Raw genomic sequence first — 9,542 nt, 5'->3', positions numbered from 1 at the left:
TATGAAATAAAAAAAGCTGTGACATCAAGTTTTTTGAATATCCACACCAGGTTTTTTGCATACCCGTATAGGGTTTTCTGATACCCGACCCGGAAAATCGGGTTTTTTTTTATACCCGTAAATAGGGTAATTTAATACCCAGGTTAGAAATCCTGAACCTTGTACACCAGGTATGGTTTTCCTGGCCAATGCCCGAACCTGACCCGGGTACTGTGAATACCTGAAAAACCAATGCCCGATCATACCCGAACAAAACCCCAGGCTTATGGATTGGATTTCTCAACTAAATCGTGGATTGGGCTGGACTTGCAACCTATTTGAAGATTTGATGTGGGTATAGGCCCTCAAATTTAAAAAAGCTCCAGTTTTAGAATAATCATACGGTTTTAGCTGTATGAATGATTTTATTTTATTTTTATTTTTGGAACGGAAAATTTGGTCCACTGACGGACCACTGGAGTATCTTCGTGTCACCAGCGGAACCCCCTGATCATATTCATTCGCCACTAGGCAATAATGCATGTACACCAATTCAGAGGAAAACCAGTAAATATGAAAAAATCTCCTTGTGAGAATCGAACCCATGACCTACTGAATGATTTAATTTTAATGTTTTATTTTACTTTATGCCTTTTGGTATATTATATAACATTTTTTATAACTTGTATAATTTTTATCCTTTTCAGGTAAGATAATTTCTTTATACCTTTCCTAATCGAGATTTTTCATCCTTGGTATTGACAAAAGAAAAGTATATTTCAAGATCAAAAAACCTTTGTCGTATGCATAACAGTCTGTGATAAATTCAAATCAAAACGCAAACAAACTGTAAATTCTGTAGTTTATCGTTACCGGTTTTAAGCTTGGACAAAAGACTTGAGGGTTATTTTAAGAAAATAGTTAATTCTGTTTCTACTGGACTTGAGTAAGGTATACAAAAAAAAAACTACAAATCAAAGTTAGCTTTATTAGTGTGAACATTTTAGCTGCTATTACAGTTTAAAGGTTTCTTCAAAATTGAAATGAATAAATATTAAAAAGAATCGACTCTGCTGGGGATCGAACCCAGAATCTCTGGTTTCGTAGACCAGCGCCTTATCCATTGGGCCACAGAGTCCTTGATGTTATATTGAATCTTTAATTTATTCTAATACTTCTTTTAACGCAGCATGTCTTCTTAAAAACACTTGAGTCCAGTGGCGGATCCAGGAATGTTTTCCAACAGGTTTCTTTTGGTAGATTCTCAATAGTTCTCACTATTTTTTTCCCAAATCATATAAGGTTTCCACTAATTTTTTCCAATTTTTTTTTTCAAACCGAGGGGTTCCCCGGAACCCCTATTCACGAATGTCAGGAGGTCTAGCATAAATTGTCTTAACTGGGTCCGCGCTAGAGAGCCCCCTCGCGCAATAGATCCTCAATTTAAACCCCTCAATGAGAAACCCCTATCACCCAGACTCAAACATGAGACCTGGAGGGGAAACTCACCCGAACCCACCATAGGTGGAACTTAAATACCCGTCACCACTACTAGCACTTGACTATGGTAAATAAACATTCATTGGGATAAATAACAACTTAGAAATAAACACTTGACTATGGTAAATAAACATTCATTGGGATAAATAACAACTTAGAATTAAACAAAAAAAAAAAAAAAGAAATCAATATGTTAGGTGTTAACCTGAGCTCCTTATTGGCCCGTTTCTATATTTATATAGAAGATTTGTTGTTAGAATAAAAAATTATCTATCTCACATAAGTTGCAAATACTTAAAACTATATCATCAAGATAAATCTTATAAGTTATAATGCACAAATCTCATCAGCTTTTTCCATATAGTTTTTATTGTGTGTACTTTTTTGCGTATGTAATTTTTTTTTTCTCTATATACGGTATTTTTCTATAACATTTAGAGGTGCGTCATGTGTGTAGTTTCTATAACATTTATGATGATATAAAATATTGAAGTAGAAGCATTATAGCTTAATATATAATTTAAGCCCAATACAAAGTTTGTGAAATACTGAAATAGAAGAACATAGACTACTATAGTACTATCTGTAATTTAATCTAATAATGAACCTATTACCTATGTATTCATGTTAGATATGGTTTAAGAAAAAGAAAATCTAATAACTTCATATTATTTATAGAAAAAAAGGTATTGAATATTTAAAAGAAAAAGAAAATCTAATAACTTCACATTATTTATAGAAAAAAAGGTATTGAATATATAAAACAAAATGTTTTGTAAAAGAACTTCTGGTTCTTTTATATGGATGATTATGAACTTCAAGTTTTTTTCTCTTTTAAAACTTAACTATAGTCAAGGTTGGAGAACTCGCTAGTCGCTAGTCGGCCAGTGAGTTAGGGACTAGTGACTACTCGGAATTAATCAGATCAGGTTTTTTATATGTAATTTTTAGTTTTATGTATACATATACATATTTTTATAGGTAAATATTTTAAGTAGCTAGGTTTTAACTATTACTCAACAAATTTTTTTAAGTATACAAAATTAATTGTTGGAATTCACATGGTTTGGTAGGAACTGGCCAGAATTTAGAGGTTTTGACCGGAATATACAGGTTTTTTGCCGGAATCTGGCCGGAATCACCGATTTTTGGCTGGCGACTAGGACCGACTAGGCTCGAATAGGTCTGAATAGGCCCGACTAGCGATTAATGGACCGATTAACGAAAAATTACTTGGTTACCGGCCGACTAGCGGTTAATCGCCGCCTAGTCGCGATTTTTACAACACTTACTATAACTATAATACATACAAAACTGTCATGCCGTAATGGTGTCCTTGTTTTATAACTGTTTCAGAAAAAAAAAAATTGTAATTGATGTAACATAACAAGAAAATCTCATTTGACAAACAAGAAAATTTCATTTGAGAAATAAGGATTAGTACTAATAGTAAGATTACTTGATGTTATATAACAACTACTTGGTTGAATAAGAAAATTAATTAAACGAAATCTCAAAAGACGCAATAAATCATTCAAACTGACTAATAAAATTAGTACTTCTTTAGTATAATTAGCATACTTAAAAGAAAAAAACATGAAGGAAAAAAAAAAAACATTGACGGCTGTGGGATTTGAACCCACGCCCTTTCGGACCAGAGCCTAAATCTGGCGCCTTAGACCACTCGGCCAAACCGTCTTTGTTGTTTTTATTTTGCTTATGTTTTAAATAAAACACTAATGTTTTCTATTTTTCAAGCTGAATATTAATCATTCCTGTATCCAGTAAACATAACTTGTAACATGTTGGTGCGGATGGTTGTTGCACGCGTTGCATAAACTGTGTTATGTGCTCATATCGTATTCGGGTTTTACTGGCTTTTATCGTACTGGACTCATGTCTGATATCCGGTTTAACCGGCCGGTTCATTACCGGTATTTAAAACGTTGCTCATATGAATCAAAGTACAACATGTGTTTCCCGTATTATGGTTTTTAATTTGGTTTATCTGTTTTGGACTTCTCGAGTTATGGTTGCTTGAGATAGAGAATTAGGGTTACCTTCACCGAAATTAGCATAGGTGAACGCGGATAAATGCCTAATCTGTCGTCCACGATGTCTGGTTTGCCAAACAAATATTTGATTTTTTAACCGTTACAACTTTAAACCGTACATTCAAACACTATCACTTACCCTGTACAAAAAAAAAAATGATAACTGTAATAGGTTTTGTTTTTATTTTCATAAACATTCCAAAGTACAAGGTTTTAATTCAAGATGTGTATCTATGCATTCAAATGTGCTAATGGCCCAAAAGGGTTTAGGTAGGAACCTAACTTTAAGAGCCAATTATAATTTGGATGAAATAAATATGCGTATATTCATATGAATAGAAGAAGTATTTCAAAATTGTTATGGGTAACAATAAATTCACATAAACATTAATGCAGTACACATAATATACATATATGTTACACGCATCATGTATTTAAAATTATGAAACAATTAACAATTTAAAAAAAAAGTGTTGGTTGAAAATCTATTTATCAAAACGATGTTAATAAAAAAAAATATTTACTCATGAAATAGTGGCCTAGTGGTATGGTCCTTCTCTACAAAAGCCATGTAAATGCAAGCATGGGCGAAGCTTTTAAGGGGCGGGAGGGGGCGGCCGACCCCCCGAACTTTTCGCTTAGTAGTGGAGAGTTTGTAGTTTTCGTATAGAAATTTTTGGGTATATACGTTTTTGACCCTCGGGTTTTATAGAAATTTTTAGGTCCGATGACTTCCGCCCCCTCCCCCCTCTCGGTCGAAAATCTCAAACTTCGCCACTGAATGTAAGATTAAATGGTATTTAGGTGTAAAACATTGATGTTAAAAAAAGTGTTGATTGAACTTTATTTACCAAAATGGTGTTAATAAAAGAAAAAATATTTGGCCATGAAATAGTGGTCCAGTGGTATGGTCAGTCGTTCTCTACAAAATCCTTGCAAATGCAAAATTAGATGGTTAGTATTTAAGGGTAAAATATTGATGTTAAAAAGAAATTAAAGAAACTACATCAAAACAGTAAACAAAAGTACAAAACTATCCTTCGATCACCAACGATTCACAAACCATTGATATCTCCATCGCTATCTCTCATCTTCAGTCTCTTTCTAACATACATCAATCAATATTGTTTAACGATCTTCATTACACCTCTTTTACTCTTCACAACATACCTTCTTCATTCAGTAATCATAATCCTCATAAGAAGGTCTTCATTTTCTTATTTTTAGCCGCTACTACAATAGGTTTCTTGACAATTCAACATGTTCAAATTGTAATGTTTTAGTGAGTCATTTAACCTTTAGTTTTTACTAGTTAAAGTCTTCCACTTTGGTAAAATATTTTATAAACACTAGTGGGGCAAACACTTTTTTTGGAAAAACCCAAACAATTCATCTAACATATATTAAACTTTATGAATTTGTTGACTTACATGGTCTGAATTCAATGAATTTTATTTAATACATATAGTAACACAAAAAAAAAAATGGATTTTGATTCGGTCCCCATTCTAAGGCATAAATGAATATTGGGGCATGTTGAAATAAATTGGGTTATAATACTAATGGGTAAAAAAAAACGTCTGAAATTTGATAAATTGTACTATATGGTCATGAGATGACTTCAACATGTAACTTCAATCCTTCTCATAGTTTGTTCTTGACTTCAACATGATTAACAACTTCAATCCTTCTCATAGTCTTTTCTAGTTAAATTTATAACTTTACTAGTTTGACCAATTAAAAGTAAATATATGCTAATTTGGCTTATCTTAACTAAATTGGTGAGGTACACAATGTCATTTCCTATTGGAGTCGAACAATGACTCATCAACGTGTAAATGTGGCATCATCTAGAGCTCTCGGAACCTAGAATGGTTTATACTTTATACATCTAGTTTGATTGAGTACTATTATGTCTTTATTAAGGTCAGCTCGTTATGCGGAACAATTGAATTGGCAACCCGGATTGGTTATTGAGCGGAATTTTTTAAAATTATTTTTTTCCTAGAAAATATATTTAAAAAATCTATTAGCAAAAGGCTAGAAGAAAGATATTACAAAGATAGATTGCTAAGACTAAAAGAAAATTCAAAAAAAAAAAGTAGCATTACTATCAGAAAGAAAGATGTGTATAACATTACTATCATAAATTGTAATCTATCCGAATCCATGAATGTGATTTTAGAAACGGGCAAGTCTTTAATGAAAAGGTGGGGCTTCCCACACCTAATAATTTACACACTTAGACCATGTGTAGTGGTTAAACAAAATAATGCTCCCATGTCATTATTCGACACGTGGCAGTCCAGTCAGCATGGGGCGTTATTGCAAAAGTGGCGTAGTGGAAAAATGTCTAGTAATGCCCCTTCCAATCATTAAACAAAAAAATAAAAAAAGCAAACTATTTTCTCATTGGTGGGTCAAACCCAGTCAACCATTCCACAAATTGAATTAGGCGTTTTATATATAATGCCCCACCAATTTTTTTTCAAAAATAATGCCCATAATGCCCTATGTAATGGGGGAGGGGGCGTTTTTTTCTTGCCCTATAATGCCCCACTACACATGGTCTTATAACATCATGATTGCAAAATTATCATGTTTGCAGGCATGACTACTCAAGCAGGCTTGTAAAGGGTCATGCTAATTACACACGCAGAAAATAATTTTCACACCCCTAAGCGCCGCGCTATGGCCAAAGCGGGGCGCTTAGGTCGACAAAAGGTGATACGAGGTTTGACTGACTGACTGACATTGCAGTGACATAAAGGTGATACGAGGTTTCAGTTGTCCCGTGAACCATAAACGCCGCGCTATGGCCAAAGCGCGGCGCTTCGACCCCAAATGTTCACTTTAAAACCCTGCTCAGACTCAACATTCATCATTCGGTGATTTGTTTTTTGTCGATTTTCTTTGCTCTATTAGTTATATGTCTTGAAAAAACGATGTCGTGGTTAAGCAACTATCTTTTCGGTCAATATTCTGACGAGTCAGTTGTTCCTGATTCTTACGAGAGGACCGCTATTTCTGACTCGTATGAGAAACCGGTCTCGTCCAACTTGAGGGAGACAGAGGTTGTATCTGGCATTCGTTATCGTGATAACACGGTGAAGCTGGATTTGAATACCCCTGTGGAGGACCCTTACGCACAACAAGGTTATTCGAATTTCGGTTACGGTGGCGAGTATAGCTTTGTACAGCAGGAGTGTTATCCAAACGACAGTTACGGTTGTCAACAGAGCTTACAAGGTTGTTCGAATTTCGGTTACGGTGGCGAGCAAAGCTTTGTACAGCAGGAGTGTTATCCAAACCAGAGTTACGGTTGTGAACAAAGCTTTGAACATCAAGTCTATTCGAACCTCGGTGACGATGGTGAGCTGGAGGATGTGTCTGTTGACGAGGAAGGTTGTTACCCGGTTACATTTTCGTTTGATACAACGCAGACCTTTTCGTCACGTAAAGAGTTGGTGCGTTGGGTACAAGACACGGCAAAAGACAATGGTTACCTCATTGTGACTAAGAGGTCGAATAAAAGAGGAGAGAATTACAAGATTTGGTTTCAATGTACTTTTGGTGGGGAGCATAAGAGTATAGCTACACAGAGGAAAACGGGTAGCAAGAAAATAGGCTGCTCGTTCGAGATGATCGGGTTTTCGGAATCATCTGGAAGTGTTTGGAGGATCGAGGTGACGAAGGCGAAGCATAACCACACTCCTATTGAAAACTTCGAGGGTCACGTGTATGCGAGAAGGCTTTCTTCGGAGGACAAAAAACTGGTTAAGGAGTTGGCAGAGCAAGATATTCCCAACCAAAGTATCTGGCGAACGCTGACAAAAAACAATCCGGCTAGAAAGCTTATTCCGAAAGATATACACAACGCTGTTCAGAAGATCAACGCCGAAAAAAATGTCGGTAAGTCTCCGATGCAAAAACTTGAAAACATTTTTATCGAAAAAAATTACACTTATTACATGCGCACGAATGAGATATCGAACGAAGTTGAAGATGTCTTATTTGTTCACGAAAAATCATTCACTATGTGGTGTGTCTTCCCGCATGTGCTAATGATTGACGCCACCTATAAAACGAACATGTACAACCTGCCATTTGTTCAGGTCGTAGGCATGACATCGACAAACAAATCGTTTACGGCTGCTTGTGCGGTAATTTCCGCTGAGAAGTCAGAGAACTACCTATGGGTGTTGCAGAGGATCAAGTCTATGCTGGCAGGATGTATGGAACCGCGCGTGATTTTAACAGACAGGGATTTTGCGCTAATGAACGCGTGTGAACAAGTTTTTCCAAAAGCGCATAAGTATCTTTGTCAGTTCCATATTCAACAAAATATTAATAAGAACAGCAACAAGAAATTCTCTGACAAGGAGTGGAAAGAATTCGTACGTACATTTTGGACATTGTGCAAGTCTACGACCGAGGAAATATACAGGTATAACTTGGAAAACCTTGAAGCACAGCTAAAAGAAGATGACCGTGAACGTGAGTATTTCTTACATAGTTATGTTCAAATTTTATATAATAACAAAAACTGACTATTACGTTTTTTAATTTTAGAGTTTTTGATTATTTGAAGAAATCCTGGTTGGATCCGTACCGTGAAAAGTTTGTATCTTGCTGGATTAACAAAACTATCAACTTTCACCAAACTACGACCAACAGGGTTGAGGGCATGCATGCAACATTAAAAAGTCACTTTCCAAGTCATCGCAACACACTGGATAAACTTGTATTGTATGTTGATCATGTTGTTGATAGACAATACGCCGAGATTAGAAGTAGCTTTGAAACAAGCCTCCGAAAAGTGATGACGCACCACAAGAATCAGCCCATGCTTGCATATATTCTCAGAAAGGTTTCAATATATGCGATTGAGCTTTTGAGTATGGAACTAAAACGTAAGGAAGACGGGTTGAGAGCCTACGGTGCAAGCTGTGGTTGCCAACTTTTTACTAGCTGTGGTTTGCCATGTGCCTGTCGTTTGGAAAAGATGGAAAATAACGGTAATTAATATACTATAATTGACCTTTCTCGGTATGATTTTGCCACCTAATTTGTTTTCATCCACAGGTCAGCAAATCCGGATCACACACATAGACGTGTTCTGGAAGAAGCTTGACTTCAAGCCTGCAAGGAATAACATAGAGGATATCGATGTAGACGCGGAATTTGAAAAATTGAAACAACAAATCGATCCAACACCCCCTCAAGTTAAAAGGAGCTTCTTTGAAAAGTTTCAGCAAATCCTCAATCCAGGGAACAATAACAAAAAACCTCCTGCTGTTCTGAAGAAAACTCGTGGTCGCCCAACATTGAAAACGCAGGAAGAAAGAAAGGCTGAAACCGCTAGAAAAAGCTCTTACATTCCGTCAGAAGAAACTTGGGTCGAGGCCTCAGACGATCTTCCCCGTCACAGCTCGTACATATCACCCGAAGATTCTAGAAGAGAAAAGAATACCAAACCGCTCAACCTACACCCTGATTTCCCGATGATCAAGCTCGGTCCTAAGACAGATATAGCGATCCGCAACTACGCATCTCAGATTCCCAAAGTGATCCATCCATACATCGTTAGAATAAAGGACGTGAAACCAGATGGTCATTGTGGGTTTCGTCGGTGGCTGTTGGGTTAGGAGTGAAACAAAATTCATATTTGATGATCCGGAAACAACTTCTAAAGGAGTTACGTATGAACGAATCGCTTTGGAGGCAGGTTTTCGATCCGGAAAACATAGGACATTATGATGCGCTGGTTACACGGATCGATTTCAAGGGGGTGGGACGAGCAGGCATCGAAAATTACATGACGATGCCTGAGACGGGGTTTCTTATTGCCCAACGATACGGTGTGATTGTTCACACCTTCGACATTCGTGGGAGCGATACAATTTTCCCTCTGCTGGGCGGGCCAAACGAAGCTGAGCAACCTCCCCTGGTGGTTGCGGTTGTGTTCGTCGACGATGGGCATTTCATACATGTAGAGCTTGGAGGTTG

General features: G+C 36.6%; 2 non-coding genes across 2 annotated transcripts; both read right to left on the bottom strand.

Moving 5' to 3' along the window:
- Window positions 1–1,044: 1,044 nt before the first annotated feature.
- Window positions 1,045–1,117, bottom strand: TRNAR-ACG. Its single transcript has one exon. It is a non-coding gene; the product is annotated as a tRNA-Arg (tRNA).
- Window positions 1,118–3,097: 1,980 nt separating this feature from the next.
- TRNAL-UAG lies at window positions 3,098–3,177 on the bottom strand. The gene has a single exon. It is a non-coding gene; the product is annotated as a tRNA-Leu (tRNA).
- Window positions 3,178–9,542: the final 6,365 nt, after the last annotated feature.

Source organism: Helianthus annuus, chromosome 1 (genome assembly GCF_002127325.2).
Source record: "Helianthus annuus cultivar XRQ/B chromosome 1, HanXRQr2.0-SUNRISE, whole genome shotgun sequence".
In the NCBI taxonomy this organism is placed as follows: Eukaryota; Viridiplantae; Streptophyta; class Magnoliopsida; order Asterales; family Asteraceae; genus Helianthus; species Helianthus annuus.
This window is presented reverse-complemented; position numbering and strand designations above follow the sequence as displayed.